Raw genomic sequence first — 26,343 nt, forward strand, 5'->3', positions numbered from 1 at the left:
GAGCCCGCCAACCCCCAAACCCCCAAACAACCCCTACTGGACGAGAGCAGGTGGAAGCAGTCATGGTGCATCCTGTTACGTCGCAGCAGACCTGGGAATTGCTTGTGACAGGAAGTAGCACCCTGGACTAATAAACCTGCACTGATGGTGCCCGTGGGTTACTTTGCATTTTGTTCAGAAGAGGGTTTTGTCAGAGATTCCACTGAGGTGTGCAATCAAGCAAATGCTTTCTGAGTTCAAACATAATGACTATTTCTAATGGATGATGGGTGACAGAAACGTGAAATTGTATTTAATATATACTCGGATTTTAGTAATCAATTGTTGTGCATTTGGCAGATAAATTAAGAACTAGTCACACTCTGATTCTGTCTCTGCCTCATTTTATGACTCCAGCCAGACAACAATACACCAAACATCAACAGTGCTACTAAATGCTTCTGACTTGATGTGTTCAGTCATTTTACTCTGTTTTGTCTATGCTGACTTAAAGAGTACTAAACATACCATGTATTTCTCTATAGATGTTTAGTTTCCTATATATTTCAACTGTTGTATCCTTTATTGAAGGAACACAATAAGGCAGGAGGTTTGTAAGTCATACATATGAGGAAATAATTATTAATTTTACCATATTAAATTAATTCATTGATGATTCGTATTTTCTTCATAAAATAATTAACTCAAGATTTCTTTAAAACCCTTCTATGTATACAGCGCATTATCTTATTTTTACCTCTTTTAACAAAGCATTTCATGTAGAGACGAACAGTGTTCTTACATTACAATTGATATTTTTATTTGGATTTCTGATATTAGTTGTACAGGTAATTAGGAATTTATTTATGGATGTGCATGCAAAATGTGTGACTATGTTTATAACTGAGAAGAATAAAAAGTATTTAAATTTGTTTAATCTACAATTAGATACCAGTCTAAGTATCTTAGATTTAGCAAAACTTTAAATAGCGTTTAATGATTATTCATCATAGAGGTGTCTGAATGCTTTTTCTTTAAACAGTATTTAGTTTCATTGAAAGACAGTGATTCTATCTTATAATACAATGGATTCATTTGGATGTTATTCGGCTGGAGAAATCCAGGACAATGATAATTCATGGTTATCCTTGAACATCCCAGTGAAGTAAATACGTTATCTTCCCCAGGAAGTTCATGAAATAAACATGTTATCTAGGAGGATTACAATAACCTTATTGGAGATATAAATACATTTTCCGACTCCTGTTTCTGATGTGAATGGTTGTAATCCAGCCATTTGAAAAATATGATTTTCCACGCTTCTTACTGCTTTCTCTAATCGACTTTCCATGCTTAATACTACCTCTCTCCAATAACCGTAAGATTTTCTTGATAAAAGGAAATTAAAAACTTAGTTGGTTATTTTCATTATAATGAAGGTTCATGTTTTATAATCTGATCTCATAATTTTGAAAAACATTAGCAGATCAGAAAGTCAGTGCCAATAGCACAGATATGAAAGGAGAGATCCCAGTCGTCTAATATGGCTCTGAAGCACGTAAGATTTACAAAATTAAGACACCTCCATGTTTATTCCTCTTGCTCTCTGTGTTCGTAAATGGAAATAAATTCATCTATATGACATGTTTAAAACAAGTTTTGATGAAACCCATTAAGGTGAAAGCTAAAGCCATTCACGTGCCACAACTTACCTGACTGGCACCTACGAGATGTACTTTATTAAGCTATAGGTTGACAGCAGATTGACCTTCAGATGTAAAATGATGTCAAATATTACAAATTCAAGTTTGAATGGATCGTAGTGTAATCATTATGTAAGTCCTATTTCTCTATTAACTATTAATGTGAAACAATCTTTTAAGACTAGTGTTATGTTTTCTTATTTCCAACGTTACTTTGAGTAAAATGAGAAAAAAATACAGAAATACTTTGGAACCAGCAAAATTGTCTATAAAATTTAGTTATTAGTAGTCATGGAGATACTCATGTTAGAGAAAATATTAATATTCATCCTCTGTGTCCCTCTGTCCTTCTCTGTCTGTCTCTCTCCTTTGGTTATACAATGAAGCTATATGCTGTGTTTTTAACTGCAAAGCAGCTGGTATCAACAGGGCCCCTAATGATTCTGACTTAATAGATAAATTAGACGCTGCTCCCCTAGACCCTGATGTCTGCTTCAGTCTAAAAATACCATCATTTCCTACTGACCTTGCTCACTCTGATTTTTCATCTTCATAACTATGAATTCCTCAGTCTTTGTATTTTCCGTTGTCAATTCTGTTCCTTGCTGCTTCTGAAGTATTAACTATTCACTTTTTACTTACACTATTTTGATCTTCATTTGTTTTATGTGGTCAAAAATCTCCCTTTTCAACTCACTCATTGTTTCTTCATGTCATCCCTGAAAAATTTACTCCTTTTTTAAGAATTGTATTCCCTTAGTTTTGTTGTTGTCTTTTACACACCCAGAATAGAATTCAGAAAACTTTGTTCTCTTCTTTAAAGACAAAGTGGTATTCTGTTTGCCAGGATATCAGGGCAAGGTCAGAAAAGACAATTTAGTTGCTAAGATAAATGATCTGGTATAGCAATGATAAGAAGGAAAAAAAAAGATGATTTACATATTTGATTTCAAGTCTCCATTCCTCTATTTACTCTAGTTACTAGCTGGTGATCTTGTCTAAGTCATTATCTCGTATAAATAAAATGACCTTTCATAAGTAAAATGTGGATAATATCCCCTTGCTCATGATGATGCTTTGAATTTTTGACAAAAATCACATTTGATGGCATATAGTTAGAAATCAATAAATTATAGATGTCTTATCGAGCTAGTTTGGGGAAAATTTTGAAAAAGAATTCCTTGTACTCCTCACACATATCATGATTGAATTAGCAGCGTACAAACATTGCATAACTTACCCGGTTAGGTAATTTAACACACAGAAATCTGAATATGTCAATGACTACAGAACGTTTTAAGCCCAGCAAGGAGAAAAGAGGGACTTCGTTGACCTCCTACTTACTTTCTGACCTAATCACTTCCTTGACACACCTTGAGGTTAATGGTATTAATCTTTCTCTCCAACACAAATGTCTACCGTCGAAGAAACCTATTTGAATGACCGACCGTAACTGACAGGGTAGCTTTGACCGTCCCCTGTCCGGGAAGCTTTCCTTCCAGTCCACACCGGCTATCCGTGCTCACGGGTGCATCTAGGTTTGTGTTGTTCCTCGTGTGTGCTTGTTCTCAAACACTTCGCACTCCAGGATCCCACGATTGTAAATTGCTGTTCTTTCGCTTCAATCACGTCATTGTTTGAACAACTACCAGCTTAGACCTTAATGCAACCGATAACTTTCTCATTTTCTACTAACCTTTCAACTTAAATCTGTTTTCATGTGCTTCCCTGTTTTAGTGACAGTCCTGTATAAGCTGAATGTTCATTTTGTTATGCAGGGATAAAAATCACTGATCACATTATTTTAGTTACTAGAATAATTCAGAATTCATACAATTTTGCCATTACTCTAAACATTTTTTCCTTTTTTTTTAAATTGAAATGCAATCAGTAACAATTTGTCAATTTCCACTCTACAGCCCAGCATCCCAGTCATGCATATGCATACATATATTCATTTTCACTAAAGGTATTACAAGATATTGAATATAGTTCCCCTTGCTATACAGAAGAAATTTGTTTCTGTTTTTTAATCTATTTTTATATATAGTGGCTAATAATTGCCTGGTTTCAAAAAAAGAGACAAAATCTATGTTTGTTCAATATTTTATAACTCTTCTCAGTTTATACTCATTACCCTAGGACACCACCAAAGTGGTTTTCTTTGCCACAGAAATTTAAATCCTAGCTGTCTTTGGATACATAAACCTTTAGAAGTGTGTAGGTTCAAAATATACTAAATATATCTATGCGTATATTTTCACAGCTCTTCAAATTTCAAAAATTAACCCCAAGTTAGCTCAAATTATTTCAGATAAAACTTTTACTAAATCTTGGGGGAAATGAGAATGTAGTATGCATGGTACAATGATAGAGCATGCATGAGGTCCTGGGTTCAATCCCCAGTACTGCCATTAAATAAACAAGCAAACAAACAAACAAACTTAATTACTTCCCCTCAAAATAAAAATAGTTTTTCAAAAATGTGCAAAATCAGTAAGACAGCTCAAAAAAAAATTTAAACCCTTAATAAATCTCATACCACACCATAAGTTTTGTTACTAATTTTTACAGATGCGAAACATTGTTAATGATATACAGTAAATTAGAATACTTCTGAATATCATGATTTCTGGAGCCATCTTTCTAACAATTTAAATTAATAGTTAATAGGGGGTTTGTGGGTGTAGCTTAGTGGTAGAGCACATGCTTGATGTGTACAAGGTCCTGGGTTCAATCCCCAGTGCTCCTGTTACAGGGGAGAAAAACAAATGAAAAAACACATAAATTAATAGTTACAGGAGAATATAGCAAGTAGAAATTCTTCAGATTTTCTTCTGGAAAATAGGTCAGGAATTACATAGCATTTTATAGCAATATTTCCTGCTTTACTAAACTTTTAATTAGAAGTATGATTCAAATATTTAAGTACCTCCTAGAAAAATGTTTGTCCTAATGTTGCATCCTCATGCTGCAAATATCCATACCTGCTTCTTGCAAAAAACAAAGAGAAACAATTTTTACATTGATCCAAGTCTGTGTTTTCCCACCATAGCTAACATTGCTGTTTTAACTCTCAGTCACACAGTAACGAAGACGGATGTAAATCCCTGTACAACCATTTACCATCTGGTTAAGCAAATACACTTAAAGATACTTCTGCAGTTGTGATCAAGCGACAGCAGATCTAAGAGCAGAGAGAGCTTGGACTCTAAAGGGAAGATTGTACAGCCGTAGCTGGCATCATTAGAGACCAATAAAATCTTTATGTTCCGTTTGGATGGCGAGGACCTTGATCAAAGAGAAACTCAAATTGCTAAACAACAAAGAAATGATCCATTTAGCAGTTGCCTTAAAGTTAAGACAGATAATGGAACTTCTAAGTCATAATTAGTTTTTAACACTGGAAAGATGGTTTTCAAGTTCTATATTCTATTCTGATACTTTAAACTCCTCATCTTACAATAATTCTTTGATTATGGTTTTGCTTCATTTTTCTAATGTTGCCATCAATGTCAGCTAAAGGTATTGCATAATCCTTCGCAGCTAAACCACCAGATTGTATTTCATAGCCTTTCCAATTAAATGGCACGATAAGGGAAAAAAATCACTAAATGTCTTTTGCCTAGGAAAAAAATAAGCATATATGCACTTTTGTTTTCTTATCAGGGAATTTGAAACTGTTTCTGAACATTGGCTATTTGTCATGTATTCTGTTAACAGTGAACTCTTACGTAGCTGCATAACGTCTATTAAAATAGAACACAGGAGCACAGTGCACTGCTGACTGATTTGCAGCAAAAACAGTAATCCCTTAGAAATCACCCTTAAGAATTTTCAGTTTCCTAGATTGACATCAATGCTTTTTAAATAAATTAATAATGGTATTTTTTTTTCTTTCTTCTAAAAATGCAATAATCCCAGTGCCTTAATATTTTAATTATATTCCAGACTGGAGAAGAATACCAACTTTTTAAATTCTGCAAACTTAATATTACTGAGACTTTCCTAGGGAGATGCCTCTAGAGCTTAAATTCTATCCTTTGTGAAAAATATAGGTATGTTTTTAATCCTATTTCTATAGGCTATGTTACAGAATTATCAAAGTCAGGAACTGGTATAGAGTTCTCAGTTTCAGAATTTTATATGGAGAGGGCATTACCATTCACCTAGCTCAGCATTATGGTCAGGGATGAGGGTATTTTTAAGTCTGAGATGAGAGGCTGGATAAAGTCACAGAGTTAGAGGTGGAGTTTAGGGTAATGACAGGCTTCCCTGACTCCAGCGTTCCTCCTTCTCTCCATGATACTATAAAACTACTAGTTCTAATGTATTAGGAAAGAACAAATCTGACTCCCTATTAGATCTGTTCCTTTGGCTTTAACTCTGTTCTGTTTCCTAGGCTCGTTCTGCACCTTTTGTAAAAGAATGTTGCCTGGAGCCTGAAATAGACAGGAGAGCCCGTCCTCAAGGCTCTGACCTTAAGGGTGTAACACTTTCCCATTCACATAAAGATTAAAAGTTGCAGAATAGAAAATAACATTTGTCCTGTTAGAGGTTTACAGGGACACCATGACCTGACCTACGTGGACAGCTGCAAGAACAAAGGATTCCAACACCAAGAAGTCTGCAACAACCAACCACACCCACTTCCCTTTTTAATATAAAAGAGGCCTGTATTCTGACTCGGGGAAGATGATTTTCCAAGACATTAGTCCCCCACTTCTTGATCTGCTGGCTTTTCAAATAAAGTCATTAGTCCTTGCCCCAGTATCTCGTCTCCCAATTTATTGGCCTGTCGTGATGTGAGCAGAGTGAGTTTGGACTTGGTAACACTAACTTTAGAAAAATCAGATCTCTTCTTATATGCTCACGTAACTACAGGACCACCACCGATGTCCAATTCACTGCAGTGTTTGAACAATTCCAACGAACGACTATTTTGGTCATTTCAGTGTGTCTGCCTGTGAACAAAGAAACATGTGTTTCTTCCAAATGTGTTTCTGCAGACGCATATGCACACGCACTTGTTTGTGTGGTGCATATTTATACCACGTCTCATGTTGGGCATGAAGTTCCTATGCGGCAGAAAATTATTTTCAAGAATGTGTTCATTGTTTAGTAATGCTCTCTTGGCCATATTAGTGATTGTCAAAAGTAAATCAAAGCCCAGGGAAATCAATCAGAATAGCATCTTATATGTACAGGGCACTTACGTTGTGACCAGGACTGTGCTTTGAGAGTTTCGTTTTTTAGAGTGTTCATTCAGCGCAACCCTGCAGGGTAGGTACTGTTCTTAGCTCCATTTTGCAGATAGGAAAATGGAGGCTCATATGTCTGGCTAACTTGCCCAAGGTCTCAGAGCTAATAATTAGCAGAAGCACAACCAGCAGACATAATCTGACCCCAATGCCTGTTCTCTTAATCACTAGGCCACACTGCATTTCATGAGTATATTTCAAAAGTATATTAGAAATGCCCTTACTTCTGCATGAATAAGAAAAAGATCAGTTGGTATAGTTCTTTCTTTCAAATAAGCATTAATCAAAAAATATGATTATACATCACGTCCTTTTTTTAGTAACCAGGTTTTAAGTGAGATTTATGATTCACACTTAACTGAGGAGCTCAATTAAGTTACAAGACTTACCACACAGTGAGTATGTAGCAAAGACCAAAATTGAGACCAATCGTTTGATTTTAAGTGCGGAGCTAGTTCAAGAAGAGAAATATGAAACTGAATTTATACAGATGTTTTGCAGTTGCCTGAGCAACTATCCACTGCAGGTGTAACTAGGACACTATATATGATACATCAGAGCAGAAATACAGCAAGCAGCAGAAAATAATAAATTTAATGATTTTAATTCAGTTTTAGGGTATATGTAACTCTGTGCCTGCCACTGTGATAAAGGTGTTTACACATCATCCTCTTCAAGCCTCACTAAAGACCATTAGGATTGTTTTTCACATGTCACAATATTTTTTGCATGTCCTAGTCATTGACCGGAGAAGGACCTAGCTCCTAGGTGGAAGGTGTGGGCTTGGGAACAAGTATTCTTGACCCCAGAAGTTAGACTTTCTAGTGCAGCACAAATAGGAATAATGAGCAGCATATCGCTGCTACCTTCCTATGATTTTTCCCACCAGATATCTGACAATATCAGGCTTTATCAGTGACACAGGACTGCTGCCCGGACCACAAGAGAATACTGGTTTCCTCCTCCTCCTATACAGTCATGGACATAGATAGTTGACACATAGGATCAGTACTTGCCTAGATAATTAAACCATTAAGTGTTAGTTTAGCCTTATCTTTCTGATACATTGTCACGACCTCTGAATTCCATAATGATGCTAAACTCTTAAAAATACTGCCAATAGTTACATAGGTGGTTTTTTGTATCTTCCTTGTTTCGCTACCTGAACTGTTTCTTTCTTTAATTAATGGTAAAACTGATAGATTACATATTTGCAATGATTGACTTACATATACATTTACTTTGACTTTCAATCATTGAAATACACAATATTATTTTGTAGGTGAAAATGGTTGAATATTAGCAATTTCTTATGCTTCAACTGATAATACTATCTTATTTTCTAAAATGTTCATGCTAAACTTGGTTATCAGGTAATAGTTCCTTTAACTGATCTTCACCAGAGTATTAATGCCTTATGAAAATTTTAATTTAAATGCTGGAAAGATGTTTACCACCCCACCCCACCACATACGCCCACAAATTAGACAGTATTAAATCAGCTTAATGCAACTAGGAAAAGTTGATATCTTCCATTTTGTTTTATGTAATATTAGGAATTAGTTTTTATTCCTCAATAAATATAAGTGATTATAATATACCTAATGGAGTTTGTATCTAATAATGCTGCAGGTGTAGAAAATGATGAAACATTAAAATTTTAATATCCTAAACCTGAAAAACTATTACATTTTTTCTAATTAAATAACTAGGCATTTACATAATTTCAAAAGAATTTTTATAAAATATTAAAAATTATAATTTTTATTCCTGAAGGCCTTTTGAATTATAGAGCATTTTATTTTGTATATTCACATTCTACATTTTAATTTCAGAGTGGAAGCATAAATCAATCAACTGAGCAACCATGTACTCTGAAATGTATTGATTTTCTTCCTTAGGTGATTAAGGATTCTAGTGGCATATAGACATATATACAAATATTTTAAAAATAGTATATATCATATTTTTAAAATAAGACATTAAACATTAGAATTCAACTGGATCATACTGGTTATAATATAAAAATATTGAGAGAAAAATTATATATTTCATTCCATTTAATTTATTTGTAACAAGTAATTGGGAGAATACTAACTGTATTAATAGTATTAATAAATATGAATATTAATACTAATACCAATTGAATATACTAATATTAATATTAATACAAATTGAATACTAATTGATATATTCTAATATGTACATTTGAAAGTAATCATTTTTGTATCGAGCCACCAGGTAACTAAAATGTCTAAGCTTTTTGTGGCAAGATTGCTGTACTTATCATAGTGAAAAGCTTTTGTTTTTCAATAACAGTCTAATATTTAGAAAATGTATGTTCACAGAAAAAGTGAGCACATAGTGCAAAGATATTTATCTGCCCATCAATTCCCACCATTTCCCCTTATTTTTAACCCCTTGCCTTAGTTTGGTGCACTTGTTACATTAATGAACTGACAGTGACACATTATTATATACTGAGGTCTGTAGCTTACATTAAGGCTTACCGTGTGCTGGACAGTTTTATGGGTTTTGGTAAATGCATGATGTCACGTATTCACCATGAGAGTATCACACAGGATGAATAGTTTCAGAGCACTAAAGATCCCCTGTATTTCACCCATTCACCCCTCCTTTCATCTCTAAAACCTTGACAAACCTTAATCCTTTCACTCTTGCAACAGTTTTGACTTTTCCAGACTGGCTTTTTCATTTAACAGCATGCATTTAAGATTCCTTCATGTCTTTTTATGGCTTGATAGCTTATTCCTTTCCACTGTATTAATGTATATGAATGTATTGTATCATATATTTATTATATTATATCAAATTATTATATTAACATTATAAATATTAAAATATACTAATATATTATAGATATATTTACCTAGTACATATTAAAACATAAAATAAATATAAGTATTATAAATAATTTTTAATTTAATTTATATTTACATTCATATTTACATACACTGATGCATTTATTTTATGGATGTGCCACTGTTTATGTATCTATTCACCTACTGAAGGACATCTTGGTTGCTTCCAGGTTTTGGTGATTATGAATAAAGTTGCTATAAACATTTGCATGCAAATCTTTTTTGGTGTGGGCTTAAGTTTCAACTCAAATAGATGAAAAAGTAGGAACATGGTTAGCAGATCATAGGGTAAAACTGTTCAGCTCTGTAAGAAACTGCCAAACTGTCAGCTAATTGGGCTCAGAGAATTACTGAAATTTTGAAGCAGAGGAAATTATCACAGTAGGGGACACTTCTGACTGTTCTACAGTGATGTTTTTAAAACCTGCATCTATGAACCCAAAGAATACACTTTCTTATCCTTTCCAAGATCAGGTATGAGTTCTCAGGAAGATTTCCAACAATTACTAGTATGCATTTTAAATTTTAAAAATTTAGAGTGCTAATCTATGATTATCATTACTCGCAATAAATCAGATCTGTGGCATCTGCAACGGTTCACAAACCTCCTTTTACTCAGATTGCAGGGAAGGCTAATTCAGGCCTGAGAGCTCAATTACAACCAGCTCTCAAGTGTAAACTGTAATTCTTACATTATCAGACAACTGGAATGTAAAAGCCACTAAGAGGCAGTAATTAAAAGGGTTCAATTTTACGTCAAGGTCAAGTTTGTGTCAAGTCTTTTGGAAAAACGAAAGACAAAAAAAAAAAAAAAAGCAACACCATTTGATATTGTCAATTTGGGGATTTCTTTTATTTATTTTAGTGGTTCTAATAGGTATGTGTTAGGGTCTAATTGTTGCTTCTGTTTCCAATTTCCAAATGAAAAACATGATTTTGAGCCTCTTTCTATACATATTTGCATCTGTTTTCCTTCTTTAGTGAGGAGTCCATCACTGCTCAGCTCTATCCCCCTTTGCAAGTAACAATGCAACAGTTCTCTTTGAGGAAGACGCTCTCCCTGCAACCCGTCCCCTCTTGGAGGCGGTAACTCCATCCTCAGTATCTGAAGGAGGCCCGGCGTAAGCAGCGAGGTGGTGGGCAGGGGTTTGAGACGGGCGCGGGACGCAGCTGTCAGACATGGGGTGCTAACGGGACGCTGTGTGAGAGAGGCCGTCTCCCCTGGGACAGGATCCTGGGGACAGTAAGTCCCAGGTGCTGCAGACTCTGAGAAGTCCACTTCCCGGCGCTCAGGTCCGCAGAGCTGATGCGGAGGAAAACTGAGGCAGGGCATGGGCAGAGGACACATCCGTGGGAAACCATTTGAGCCCCTCTACCCAGCTTGACTCTACTCTTGCGATTTTAACTTTACCGACCACGGAATGTCCTACTTTCCGCTTAATCCAATTCTTCAGATTTGTTGTCACTTACAAAGTGGCAAACAAATACAGTTACACATAAGGTGTCCCTGAAAGGCCTCAAATTCTTCTGCCGGTCGTAGCAGAACTTCCAGAGAAGCATCTGTCTTCCTATTAATTCAGTATTTTAAGCTATTTCTTATTTACTGAACGTCTACTAAATGTCAGATGATGTTCTGGGGTGTGAAGATACAGGGATGAATTATCAATGCCCCTGACTTCACGGACTGTCATTCCAGTGGGGAGGAGACAGAGATAACCAGACAGCATGGGCCGGCAGGTAAGGAAACCAAGGACAAGTGCAGCCAGGCGTCCTGGAGGGAGCACCAAGGAACCTGCATGGAAGAGGCTGTGTATTTAGAGAACGTGTCACCAGTGGTACCCCTGACATTGAACCGGGGACAGCAAAGCAAGGATGCAGAGGATACTGGGGACCACAGCTTTAAACAGAGGCTGAACAGGTGCATCCTGTGGATCACAGAAGGCACGTTTGGGGAAAACCCTATCATACACGAAACACAGAGCCAGAGGAACAACACAAGGAGTGAACAGGAAGTGAAAGACCAGAAATCCCTTGTGGGGGAGGGTATAGTTCAGTGTTAGCGTGCTTAGCATGCATGAGGCCCTGGGTTCAGTCCCCAGTACCTCCATTAAATAAATAAATAAACCTAGTTACCTTCCCCCACACCTACCCACCCCGCCCCCCAAAAAAGACCAGAAATAAGGAGAGAAATGTGTGCACACTAAGCCATTTCCTGCGGTGTCTGTGTGCACCTTGAACCCTGAGAAGATGCAGAAGCATCCCAACAGTGGAGCCCTGGCCCTGATCAAGTCCTGCTGGGTTAGTAGTCACTCATCGGTTCTCCTTTGCAAAGAGGTTCTTATGGTTATGCGGTGGCATAAATTGGGAGCTCGAGATTTGCAGATACAAATATATACATAAAATAAACAACAAGTTTATACTGTGTAGCACAGGGAATCCTATTCAATACCTCATAGTAACATGGTGAGAAAGAATATGAAGACAAATGTATGTATGTATATGTATGACTGAAACACGATGCCATACACCTGACATTGACACATTGTAACTGACTATACTTCAATAAAATACATCTATATACAAATAAAAAAGATTCTAGCAATAGTTAAACATGTATGAGAGTTTCTGTGCTGTTTAACTCTTTAGAAACCAGTTAGTCATTTATTTATAACCTGAAAATGTTTTTCTAAACTGCTCTTACTGTCATCTTTCAAGACTTCTGAAGGGATATTCTTGAATATTTATTCTTTTCTTTGTTCCTTCATTTATTCACTACTTATTTACTGAGTTGTTACCTCAAGGCTAGACTTGGCACAGATGGTTTATAAGAAAGAAAATGTCCCTGCCTTCACTGAGTTTACGTTTAATAAGAAAGGCTGACAAAAAACAGAAAGCAAAAATTGCCAGCAAGATTTCTGTTATGTTACTAAGCTGTACTGAATGTGTTCTCTACTTTAAAAATTGCACACATTATACATAAAATGTAAAACCTGCACACATATACATAAAATTAAGTATAAAATACTTAATGCATTTTGAAGAAAAGTATCAAAATATGTTTCGGTATTTTGGACAGGAACCCAAAGGCCCTTGGGTGGCAGTGAGCTCGCTGTGTTTAAACATCAATGAAAACGGGTGTAAGGCTGAAATGAGTGAAAAGTTAGGGATAAAAGTGATGCACTGTAAAGTACAGGTGTTTACCAGATCCTCTGAAACCTAAATTGTGACTCAGAGACTACATATTGTTTGGGGTATTAAAATACATTTTACATCTTTTGAGAGAGAAAGTAACAATCTCATTTGTCTTCTGTAAATTTCATTCTCATCTTTGAAATGGATATGTAGTTATACAGACTGGCGTTAAGGCTGGGTATGTATCAGTTCAACCCCCAAAAAAGGTGAGTGTATAGGTGTAACATTTTTAATCTCTTGTTTCCTTCCTTTTCTAGACATGCTTTGCTATATGTATTCCGATAAGTTTCCTTGCTGAGTTCCTTAAAATACTTACCAACTTAATATTGTTACCAATTATGTTTTACACATGGCAATATTTTGCCTAGTTTTTCATTAAGTTTAATGAAGATTGCATCTTCCTAAAAAAAATTCTGTAAAATCAATTTAATATGTAAAGCCATGCGATATCTAATCTGATAAATGAGAATTCATTCCTTTAAGTCCAATAATTGAAGACAGAGATTCCCATCAACCTGCTTATAGGTACGAATAATCCTTAGCCAAAATATCTTTTTCCTGTTTGCTACAGTCACAGTTTTTTTTTCTTTTTTTAAATCCATCATCTTTTAAATGGTCAGACAAGAGAACAGACACATATTAAAATAACAGACAAAGGCAATAGGGCTAAATTTAAATACAGCAGTGATTTTCCTTCTCTTCAGTGAATTTGTGTCATTAGTTACAGTGAGGCTGAAAGGATTCAAACATAAAACTTTTTAAAAATAATTCCCCAAAGAGTATTTTTGTGGATACACTTCATATTTGCTACTCTCACATCTGGTATCTTACCTTTTGCTAGCTTGCCCATCAATATTAAGATTTTGAAAACTGCTTTTGGATGTTTGAAGGGTAAGATCTAATTAATCAGCAAAGTCAGGCTGCTCGCCCTACAAGAATTGACAGTAGACAATATTAAACGCCTTTTCAGGATTTTTATTGTGGTATTGTTTTAATGAGTGTTAATCCTACAGGATACCAAAACTCAAGCTTTAATACTATTTTTTTCGTGAACTTCATTCATTTTTTTGATCAGGTTATTAAATGTTCTATAACTTTCTGTCATTTTATGTGCCATCACTTTTAACAAATTTTAAAAGTTGCGGTTGATGTGACTGGCCCCAAGTGTCCTTTTCAAATGTAATTTTCATTTCCTTCTGGCATAAAGAGATAATTTAAAAAACCTTTCTTATCTAGATCCCTCAAAAACCATTATAGCTTTGTCCCATAAAAATAAGAAAAATGAGAACCACTTTTTTTCATTCATGTCTTCAAGTATTATTACTGGAAACCACCCTTTCATTTCTTTCTTTCCTCACCATTATTCCTTTTCAAGGATAACTTATTAAAATATCTTGTTATAACTATATTTGAATTTTAGTAAAATGTATTTTTTATCAGTTGCTGTCATACAACAAGAATCTTAGGTATCTCAAGACTTCTTTTTTTAATTCTTATCAAAAGGCAGATAGCTCAATTATTGAAGTCACATTGGATTTTCCCTGAAATTAGACATCAATATTATACTGAGGGTATAGGGAGGATTCCTTGTGGTACTTAGTTACAGGCAATATATCTCTGTTGGGGAAATCGTATGTGGATTTCCCAAAGTATATTCAGTCTTTTTTTTCCAAAAGCATGCAAGGCAGAGATCAATCACTGATTAACAGAAATTCAGATACAGCCTGTCCCAAATCCTTTCTGTCTTACTCTGGGCCCCTCATTTACCTTCCAAGTCTCTTGTGCTTTCTTCAATCATGTAAAGATAGAAGGTGAAAGGTAATGTTATGACAATGACAGAAACTGTGTTACTAGAAAAACTCAAGAGCCAAGCTCATGGGAAAAAACAATCAGGAAAAAGAAAACTTACCTTGTCTATCCTAAAACACACTAGGATAGTCCTATAAGGAAAAAAAAAAAAAAATTCACTCCTTTTTTCTATAATCTCAAATTCTAAAACTTTAAGAAATACGTTTTTCTCAACTCTCATTAAGATTCCCCGATTTGTTAACTCAGATACAAGCAAAAAAAAAAAAAAAAAAAAAAAAAAAAAACCCTGATGAATATCGTCACTTCCAAACTCACAGATCTTGGCACTTAAACATCAGTCTTAGTTTGGAGATGCAGGTGTGCAATATGAATGTGATGATGTCACGTCAGCCTATGGTGAAAAAGAATATGAAACGAATATATGCATGTTCATGCGTGACTGAAGCATTGTGCCGTACACCGGAAATTGACACACCATTGTAAACCTACTATACTTCAATGAAAAAAAATACATATACAGAAAAAAAGACAAAAATATTATTAAGAAATCAAGAGGATCATTTCTTAAACTGGCTCACAATTTAGTTTATTCAAGTGCTTTACGATTTGATAATTATAAATAAGAGGTTTATTTTCTCAAGATTCAATCCATTATTAGTGATGAGAGCTAATTATTTGAAATATCTCATTCATCTTTTCCTCAGAAAAAGAAAATTTTACGGTTGAAACCTTACTTTATTCTAAATAATCTATGCAAAGCAATACTGATAGTGTTCGGTTTATGTAAATTTCTTTTTTTTTTTTTTTTAAGAGTAAGGGTATGTTTGGCATGCGAGAGAAACTGGACCATAAAAGATGGTTTTTATCCTATCCTTAGAAAAACAAAAATCACAAATAGCCCACAAAACACAAAAAATTTCACTCAATAAAGGAAAAACATAAAGAGGGGAGGGTATATAGCTCAGTGGTAGAGTGCAGGCTTAGCATGCAGGAGGTCCTGGGTTCAATCCCCAGTGCCTTCATTAAATATAAATAAACAAAAAACCTAATAATCTCCCCCCAAAAAAGGTTAAAAAGAGCACAGTAATCTTACTGTAAAGTTAAAGTTTTGTATAAATATGTATATATGTACATATGCATTACTATTTTTAAATTGGCATTTGAATTACTTAATTCTTACCCACTATGAGGAATTTATCATAGGCCTGGGCAGTTGGGTGATATCATGCCTTAGCAAATCTGATATATAAAAATTCATTTTTAATAAGCCATAAAAATACTATCCTTTTGTCAAGTAATTTTCATTTCATAGGAGATGTTCCTTCACACTGTAGTTCCTTTAACAATTTTTTTGATGATTAAATTAGGTGGAGTTGTGATAGAAATTTTGGCGGACAATAAAATACAGCTGCAATGCAACTCCTTGTGTTCATGTGGTGCTCAGTCAGAAACAACTGAACTTTGTGTGTTTACCTGGAAACGCTGCGCCAAGTCCCAGGTGGTCTGTGCTCAGGAAACAGCCTCTTGAATGGCCTCTTGGTATAATATGAGCTTAAATCAAATGGGTCACATTCACTTTGAGAGAAATGTATTCCCTCAAAATTTGTGAATATGCATGCCTTAGATAAAGCCAAAAAAAAAAAAAAACAACAAGAAGCTATTTCTCCTGTTGATGTGAAGACTCTGGCCATGCACTGGTAGGTAGGAATAAAGAATGTGACCTTTGCCCCCGAAGTTCAAAATGAGGGAAACGTGGTGGTGTGGACGGCGGATTCATGGCTGAGATTAACCGAGCACAGAGGACACTGATCATTCAAAGTGCAACCAAGCCAAGAGGAGGAGGGCGGACTGGTTTGAGACTGAAGTTTCCTTCAGACTCAGAATGTGGCTGAGACTTGAGTCTTCTGGAGGACCTACCTTCAGACAGTTGTAATGTGTGACTTTAGCACATGAACTCTGAAATTAGAATCCAGCCTGTGTAAACTTGTGATAACTTCAAAAGGTCAAAAATTCCAGACTCCAAGTCAGTATAGAAGATGGATTTTGTGACAGAAGGATGGAAGAGAGGTGTGAGTGTCCTAAGAATGAGACATATCTAAGTGCCCAGAGAAAATGACAAGGAACCAAGCAGAGTGGAATCTTATGAACACTTACAGATATCATGAATAACAACCATGGCTCTGTAATAGGGAAGAAGAAATCTTATTAGACCTGTTTATTTGGCTCAAACCTTGTGCTCTGTTTCCTGTGCTCAGTCATGCTGGTTCTGCACTTTTTGTAAAAGAATGTTGCCTAGAGCCTGACATAGATAGGACAGCCCATTCTCAAGGCTCCGACCTTTAAGGATATAACATGTTTCCATTCCTATAAAGAATTGCAGAATAGAAAACAACATTTGTCTTGTTGGAGGTTTATAGAGACACCATGACCTGACCCACATGGACAGCTGCAAGAACAAAGAATTCCAACACCAAGAAGTTTGCAACAACCAACCACACTCCTTTTTTAGTATAAAAAGAGCCTGAATTCTGACTTGGGGAAGATGGTTCTCCAGGACACGAGTCTGCCACTTTCTCAGTCTGCTGCCTTTCTGAGTCGTTTATTCCTTGCCCCAACACCTCATCTCCCTATTTATTGGCCTATCATGTGGCGAGCAGAACAAGTTTGTACTCAGTAACAGTTTCTTCTTTGTTGCTAGTTGCTGATGGTCAGGTAAGGAGTCAAACAGCAGGCGAGTGATAAAGGCAAAACGATTGGGGTCACCACAAGTTTTCTATGTCTATGAGTCTGCTTCTGTTTTGTAAATAAGTTCATTTGTCTCTTTTTTGTTTTTTTTAGATTCCACATATAAGTGATATCATATTGTATTTTTTTTTTCATTTTCTTTTTGGCTTACTTCACTTAGTATGTCAGTCTCGAGGTCCATCCATGTTTCTGCAAATGACATTATGTTATTCTTTTTTATGGCTGAGTAGTATTCCATTGTATATATTTATGCTACATTTTCTTTATCCAGTCATCTGTCAATGGACATTTAGGTTAGTTCCATGTCTTGACTATTGTAAATAGTGCTGCTATTAACACTGGGGTACATGTATATTTTTTCCATAGTGGCTTCACCAAATTACAATTGGGGTCAAGTACTTTGGTGGAAAAAAGCTACGTTTTTGAAATAGCTAAAAGCTCTAGCTCAAATTGATCCATTCACTCTAATTTGATTGGAAATAAGGGACTAGAGGGTGCTTTTTATGCACTTAAGAATTTGGTTCTCCTGGGCTTTTCTTAGGAAACAAGGTCAGGAGATTGGGTTATAAATGAGGGCAATGCTGTAGCCTCTTCCAAAGCCACAGTGTAAGGACTTAGTTCCATCAGGGCCACAGCATTCCAGTCTCAAAAGCAATGGGATGGGCCCTGTTGGGACACAGGGGTGAGGAGGACTGGGGGAGGGCTGGGGTGAAAAGAGGCTTTGCCTCTGAGTAACACATTATTTTATCTGCAAGTAAAATTTCTAAATTCCTGGTATGACCTGGAGTCAAATACAGCAACTGTCTGCTCCCTGTGCTTGTAAGGTAAATGTCTGGCTGTCTAGATAAGATTTTTGCCTATTTAAGTATTTATTTTGTGTAGGATTCTGATGGTGAAATAATTAGAATTACATAGTAAGGGCATGGCTGTGTCCTTTTCTTTTCATATATTTAAAGATCTGTTTAAATGACTCTTACTTCCATACCTGCTGCTTCCAGGAGATGTAGATACAGCGGTGCCAAATTTATACAGGAGTCAGTGTGCATGTTTGCAGTGGAATTAATGAACAAAGCAGCTGTAGTGTTATGTACGAGCTGTCTCTGAGCTACGGAGATTGTGCCAATGTGCCGTGTAAATGTTTCCACTTGTTCAAATTTTTAAAGGCCAAAACCATGTGCATTATTATTGAAGCATATTTTTTTCTCCAGGATTTCAAAGTAATTTTGACATAAATTTAATTAAACCCCCACAAACCACTCATGTTTTGTAGACAGTCATCATAGCTTAATACCACAGTGATTATCCTGAGTGCTGGAAAACACACCCCATACCAACCTGCGGGATCTTTCATGTTTCACCGGAAGTGCAGTTGATGTGGGCCATTAGTCTCTCAAGCGAAAAGGAAACAATGATCAGTTTCATTGTCTTATACAGTTAATTTCCAAACATGTATCTGTTTGGAAAGTCAGTCAATCTGGGGGTCCAAAACATGACTGATGGGTTTTGATAAGACATGAAAACTCCCCTCAAGGCTGGAGCTATAATGTTAACATCCTGTGCTTGTTTGAGAGAAGAGTGATCAATGTCCAATGACCAGACAGGTACAATGCAAATGAGTAGTTCCCCAAATCTTTCTCCTCCTCATGGTATCTCTTTAGTCAAAAGAGGCCACACACTACATACATGACACTAGGTCCTGAGTTTGTTTAGATGCTCGTTGCTTCAGCATACACTGCATCACAAAACATCTCCTGGTCCTTGTCTCAAAGTCAAGTGAAGGACCAGTATCTCTGGTTGTGGGAGTGAAGAGAAGAAGGTTGAAGACGTGAATTCTTACAAAGGAACACTGTCTCCTTATTAAAACTAATATGCAGTAATGTTCAAAGCTGCATGAGTTAAGAGGCAGGATGAAAAGATGAAATTAGTTCTCAACACAATTCTTTTGAGTACTAACGCCCCTGTTGTTGTTTTCTGATTGTGTCATTTCTTTCTTGAATCTTGTTATCAAGATCCCTCCTCTCCTCTTCTAATTTGGACCTCAGACTCCGTAGTAATAAACCGCCAAGAGAAACAACTATAGATCCAAAAATGATGATTGGATGTTATGTGGTACATACTCCCTAGGATAACAAAAATATTCCACTCCAGCAAAGAGCACATAGCTATGTTTCAACATAGAATGATTTCAGTGTATCTAACTATTATAGATGCTAATCTAACATAATATCATGAGATTTTCTGGCAACCTGGGAAAAACATCCTTGGTCATTGGTCATTTATCGATTGATCTAGCCACTGGTCTCCACTTAGTTGGCAAAAGTAAGAACTATGTCATCTTCACCTCTGGATACAGCCTTTAGAATGGGTCTGTCACAGGACTGAGTAACAATAAATGATCATCAGCAAACAGTCAAAAAATTACAATTGCTCATGCATACCTATTCACGGCATACATATGCACATATGTCATTTACATTATTATCTGACTCCTTTTGACAAGCGTGTGACACTTTGAACATGTATAAATTAAATCAAGCATATGTAACGTTGTTCCTTTCAATCAACTAGACTAATGCTCAATTAGATTCAAAGGCTTGCGCATTTTCTCAATTTTTATTAGCACTTTCCTCCTTTTTAAGGAAAAAATTGTTTCAAAAAGTGAATTAAATGTCAGAAACCCTGACACCTCCACATTAAGTCTGACTGTATTCCAACATCATTGGGAGCCAGATTGGCTAAAATGTATAGAATAAATAAAATGTTTAAGTGAAGAAATATTTGATAGAAAATAAATGTTTGAGCTGCCTCACGCTTGCAAATAATTTGCTTAACCAAATAAAGCAGTTTCATTTGTCAAAGAGTAATCTCGAAACAATGACTTCTTAATAATGTTGACTTATAGGCTGACCGTGGAATTAATAATAAAATGACATTATATTAGATATGTGTCAAGATAAATTGCCCATCCACATTGTTTTCGAGAGTTATCTGCCCATAGTGATTTTTTTCCCCTTAATAGAAATATTTTGTGTAATGTCCCCATGTCCATCATGGCAACTGCAAATTGATCAGAGAGATGGAAAGCCATTGAAGTTAAGTAGCTATTTTAGGCTTATATGCTTGCCAAATTCCTTGGAAAGGTGCACCCTGGCTAACTAGTCTAAACAGATTTCATTACTGGAAGTTTTACCTAAGAGGCACAGGTGTAAACTTAATACTAGCATTAGGAAGTTAAGCCAAAATGTGTAATACAATGTCTAGGGTGTAAGGATCCATTTTGGTCAATATGCAAACTGAGGCGGAAGATATTCACCAAGAGATCTCTGGATGCTAGAGTAGCAAGCACAGAGATAACAGAATCATACTATCCATTGAGCGAGATGCAAAATATGGTTGTGGACTCTTTCTTCCTACATAATTCTTTTTTTTGTCTTTTTAACATGATGGTACTGGGGATTGAGCCCAGGACCTTGTGCATGCTAAGCATACACTCTACCACTGAGCTATCCCCTCCCCCCATAAGTCTTCCCTGGAGAAATTAAATCCTGGTTCAACCCAGTTCTTCATCTTTTCAATGCCTTACACTAAGCAGCTGACTGTGTTTGTAGAAAAATACACAGCCATGACAGACCACTCTCACTCTAAGTTTACGAGCGGAGATACGACAGCACTCCTGGAAGCCCTGCTGTATCCCCTGGTCCATTCTCTCTCTCCTTGTTTCTTGTTTCACAACCTTTTTCCTTTGTTCTCAAATCACCTAAACTTTCTTCTCTGATGCTTTAAACGGACGCTTTAATTCTTATTTCATTAAGAAATTACAAGCAACCCGATGAAAACAACACACATTTATAGGATGAAATATGTCCTGCTACCTGCACCAGAAAGCATCTATTTTTGCTTTCCTTCTGTTGAGTGGATGAAAAATCCATATTCTCATCTAAAGCGACATCTGCCCCTTGTGCTCTAGGTCCCAGTCTCTCAAGCCCAACCAAAGGCTTTGCTCTGACAATAGTCCCTCTTTCTCTTGTCCTATAAGTTTTCCCTTCTCTGTTTTACTGGTCCTACCTACATGTCCCCCTCCAGATCACGATACATAGATATATGATAGAGACAGAGGCCAAGGCAGAGATGGAGGTATCTCTATATACATCTGCTCTTCTTTAGAGAAACACTCTTCCCATGAGCTTTCTCTGCTTGAACTCTCATGTTCTCAGCCCGTTTTCTCTCTTACCAACTCTTACAAGGTCAGCCATGGCCTTAATCTTTCCAAATAAGTGGTCATTTTTCAATCCCTGTCAGACTTGGTCTTGGTAACATTTAATTCAGCTCACCATTCTGGCCTCCACGAAAAACGTTCTTACTTAGCTTCTGTGTCTCTTCACGCTCTAGGTTTTCCTCCTATATTTCTGCTGACTGTGTGTCTGCCTTATTTGCTCAGCCTCCACTTCCTGGTGGCTGAAGTACAGCAAGGGTCTATCCTCAGCCCTCTTGCTTCCCAGGGTTCACTCATTCATGCTCTAGTTTAACTCAACTGCAGAGTCCTTTGGTCTTGCCTCTTAATTGACGTGCTTCTAACTCCTAAAAAATGTATGTCTCGTGCTCCAAAATCTTCCTTGATTTGTAGACTCATATCCAACTGCATAAATGGCATCCTTCCTTGCTTGCCTAAAAGGGATTTGAATTTAACTGTCCTTAAATGTATGTGTGTGTGTGCGTGCATGTGTGTGTATTCCTTACATCCACTTCCAAATGTGAGTCCACCAGTGTTTCACATTTCAGTAGATGATGCCTCAAATTATTTGTTTGCTCAGCTTATTTTTTTATTATTAATAGACTATTTTTAGAGCAGTTTCAGGTTTACAGCAGAATTGAGCAGAAATTACAGAGAGTTTACACATAGCCCTCCCCACCCACACAAATATATTCCCCTACCCTCAACATACCTCATCAGTGTGGCACATCCCTAAAAATCCCTTGTGCTCCATCTGTTCATTCCTCCCTCCTTCCTTTTCCCCATACGCTGGAAACCACGATCTTTTTATTGTTTCTATAGCTTTGCCTTTTCCAGAATATTTCTTTAAATTCCATAAACTCCATGTCCAATCCACAGCAAATTATATCAGACAGTCTGACATGTAAATCTAACGTAAAACACAGTCTTGGCACATCTTTTCTACTAAATGTTCTATAAATGAAATCATTGTACTTGTTTTTCTGTGAATCCACCTAGATTCTCAATGTGTTATTCTGATCTCAATTGTAACTTTTGATTTGGCTGCCTGCCATATTTTGATCTTGCTCCTGGTTCTATCACCCAAGAGTGGCCAACTTGTGACCTCCATCCTTTAAGTGCTGCTCAGAAATATTTCACCTGTGGACTTCTGAGTCACAGTGTTACCATTAAAATGAATGGCACTCACCAGGGAAGACCGAACCGGGACCTAAGTTATTCTGAATCTTTGGGAGGAAAGCTTTGGAAATGGTATCAGTTATTTGAATTTATGTTACCATTTTTTTATATTATAATTTGTGTTAAATTATTATGGATTTGTGAAAATCATTATTGACTTATGGTAGACATAGACCAGGTGAAAATTTCCATTCAGAAATCTGTAGTATTACCACAAAGTTGTATGCTAGGCCAGTCTGTGATTGTCATTTCTTTATAAGTTACTCTTTTATGTTTTAATTCTAACAAAATTTGGAGATGAAGAACTTATCTAGGTTCTATCTATCTATCTATCATCTGTCTATCTATCTATCATCTATCTATCTCTATGTAGACATCTATCTATCTATATACATTTATATAAAGATATATCTATATATAAATCAATCAACTTGTAGTTCCATAATCTTTCTACATATTGTGGACTTCAATTCAGCCTAGTCTATTGGATGAATCTATTGAACAACTTTGATGGTCATTTTTGAGTTCTTTAGAAATGGTCAAGAGGAAAAAGTACTGACAAAATGTAATCGCAACTCATGTCTTGATCTCAGGGTGCACCTTTAGAAAGACTTGATACAAACCATCGGAAATTCATATATTGAGAGAAACAAAGGAACATGACGTGTATCATTCTCCCTGAACACACACCACCCAGAAGACTAACACTCTATTGTATCCACAAAGTTGTTACAAAGTTTACAGTTAGATGATGCTGTGTCGTGAATTAAAACCAACCTGATTGCATATTATTGCACTAAATTAAGTATTTGTTACTTGAATTGAAAGCGTTTTTATACTTCGCTTAACCAGCATCAAAAGAGCACTGGCTAATTACCTATGCCTTTTTCATTGTGCTGGAAAGAGTCAAATCTCCTTTATTCACTGTGATTTCCTCCAAACGTGTTTTTACATAACTCTCTAGGTGATAACCACATGCAAAGCTTCTTTTCTCATTTAGTTTTACATTTTTATTAGTAGAAAGTTTTCAAATTTTCTGAAAAATCTAGAGGCACCCCTTCGGAAAGGATTGTAGAAGTGAAGTATAAATCAGACTAATGGAGAAAAATTTTCAACTGCATTTTCTAGAACATTTTCTCCTCAATTACACATACTGAGTACCGTCAATGGGAAGTCTTTCACCATCCAGTTTTTGCAAAGAAATACCAAAGAGGAAAAATCATCCACATTGACAAATAACAGTTGTTAAAAATGTTCTTCACTTTGCAAATTAAAGAAATATCACACTGGACATTCGAGAATACGATACTGAGAACATAAACACAATAATTGAAGGTGTCCGTGAGAGGTAATGACTGAGATAATATTTAAATAGCCTCAAGACAGATGACAAATTATTTGCACTAATAAAATGTTCTCATTTTTCCCATCACTATTGAAGATTGTACTCATAACTATTAATAGAATATTCATATATCCATAGAAAACATGAAATAAAATATTAAACTAAAATATTTATTTTATAAATGGACACTGAAAATGATACATATAGAAATGTACAAAAACAAGATAAGATAAGACTATTCAACTGAAAATTAAATTTAGTTTCTATATGCCATCAAAAAAGGAAAATTTGACAACAAAAAATAAATGCAATAAGAAGTCCACATAGTCTCTAAATTTCTTTGGAGATGTAGGGGAGTCAAATAGCATTGTTACACATCTAATAGATACTCTATTTATAGTATAAGATAAACAAACTAAGTGCAAAATAAGTCAGTGAGATAGCTGACAATGAGGTAAGATTTTTCAAATGTCAATCAGGAACCTAGTAAAAAAGGTGTTCCTAAACTTGAGTTAGTTTTTGTCTTTAAGCATCAGAAAACTTATCACCATCAAGTAGTCTATTGTGAGCTGGCGAATTCAGTTCTGTAATGATTTGACCAGCGTCTCTTTATGCAAGATTATAAATCAAATGTAAACCTAAAAGAAAATGTGTGGCTTCCCAGACTCAAGTTTGAAAATTTAATGCCATCAAATGTTCACAGTTATTGAAGTTTCAGTCTTAAACCCAGTCATTATCTGTCACCGCGTTCTTCTGTTGCCCAAGAACTGTGCTAAATGCATTATTTAATCCTTACAAGTACCACAGTGAGAAATACTGTTTCTAAATAACGTAAAGTATTTACATGGAAATTACTATAAAAAGCAAATTTTTAAAAATCACAGGCAAGTAAGATCTGATGGTATTATAGACTTAAATAGAAATATTTGGCGCATACGTGCACTAAAAGAGAAGCCAAAATCCCTTGGTTCCTGTCCCAGTGGCATTAACTTACCGTGTGAATGTTGGCAGGCCATTTTTAAACTTTTAGACTTACTGCCTTCTGGCTTGTTATTATAATGAATTAATAATATAATAGTTGTGAAAGCATTTTGACACAAATAATACCCAGTATTTCTCATTTCTCTCTCCCCCGCTCCCTCCCTCTCTCCACAGTTTTTTTTAAATACATTTGTTGGGTGGTCCTAATACTTAAATCACCCTTGATTGGAGCATTTTTTCATATTATATGTGGAATTTATCACATATCTACCATCTGTCTATAAATGGAAGATAAACACGTACCATATGTGATGTTTGCAACATCCTTTACAGAGTTTTCAAAAATCAGAGGAGAAACAAACACTTGGTATGATTCTAATAACAAATAGTGAATTTAGGAGTGTACCCATAGCATTGATTCCTAAAGCCTGTTATAGAATGCGTCACACAGAGGATTCTGCAGTTCCTGCTTGATGAGAAGAATGACGGCAGGACTGTGTTCTCAACACTGATTAAAAGTTCACTGCAAAATAAATATTAAAAATGAGATACAAAGCGGAGGGTGTAGCTTAAGTGGTAGAGTGCATACTTAGCATGCACGAGGTCCTGGGTTCAATCCCCAGTCCTCCCTCCAAACATAAATAAACCTAATTACCTCCCCCCACCAAATAATGAAAATAAAGAAAAAATTTTAATTAAGGAAAAAAAAAAAAAAGAAACACAGCTCAGTTGGTTTTGTCATCCAATCAGAAAAATGTAATAGGGATCTAATGAAATTCAGGGATTAATATAATTTATTTTAAGGTTGTGGGTACAAACTATTCAGAGGCACTAGAGTTTCTGAGTGTCAGCATTCTGGCCTCAAAAGAGTTAATGTACATTTATGATTTGCCACGTTATTCACTTCACCACCCCCTGTAATTCCGTTTGGCCAATCCCGACTGAAAACCAGACAAAACAGAACAGAACAAACCAACCAATCTCTGGGTACCATTTACCAAAGTTGATGTATTTATCAACACAATTATTTTTCATG

General features: G+C 35.9%; 1 protein-coding gene across 1 annotated transcript in view; it reads right to left on the reverse strand.

The window, feature by feature from the left end:
- Positions 1-26,343, reverse strand: part of FSTL5 (follistatin like 5) — a 667,318-nt gene that overhangs the window by 404,697 nt on the left and 236,278 nt on the right. The gene's annotated exons all lie outside the window — the stretch shown is intronic.

This window comes from Camelus bactrianus, chromosome 2, assembly GCF_048773025.1.
Source record: "Camelus bactrianus isolate YW-2024 breed Bactrian camel chromosome 2, ASM4877302v1, whole genome shotgun sequence".
NCBI classification, from domain to species: Eukaryota; Metazoa; Chordata; class Mammalia; order Artiodactyla; family Camelidae; genus Camelus; species Camelus bactrianus.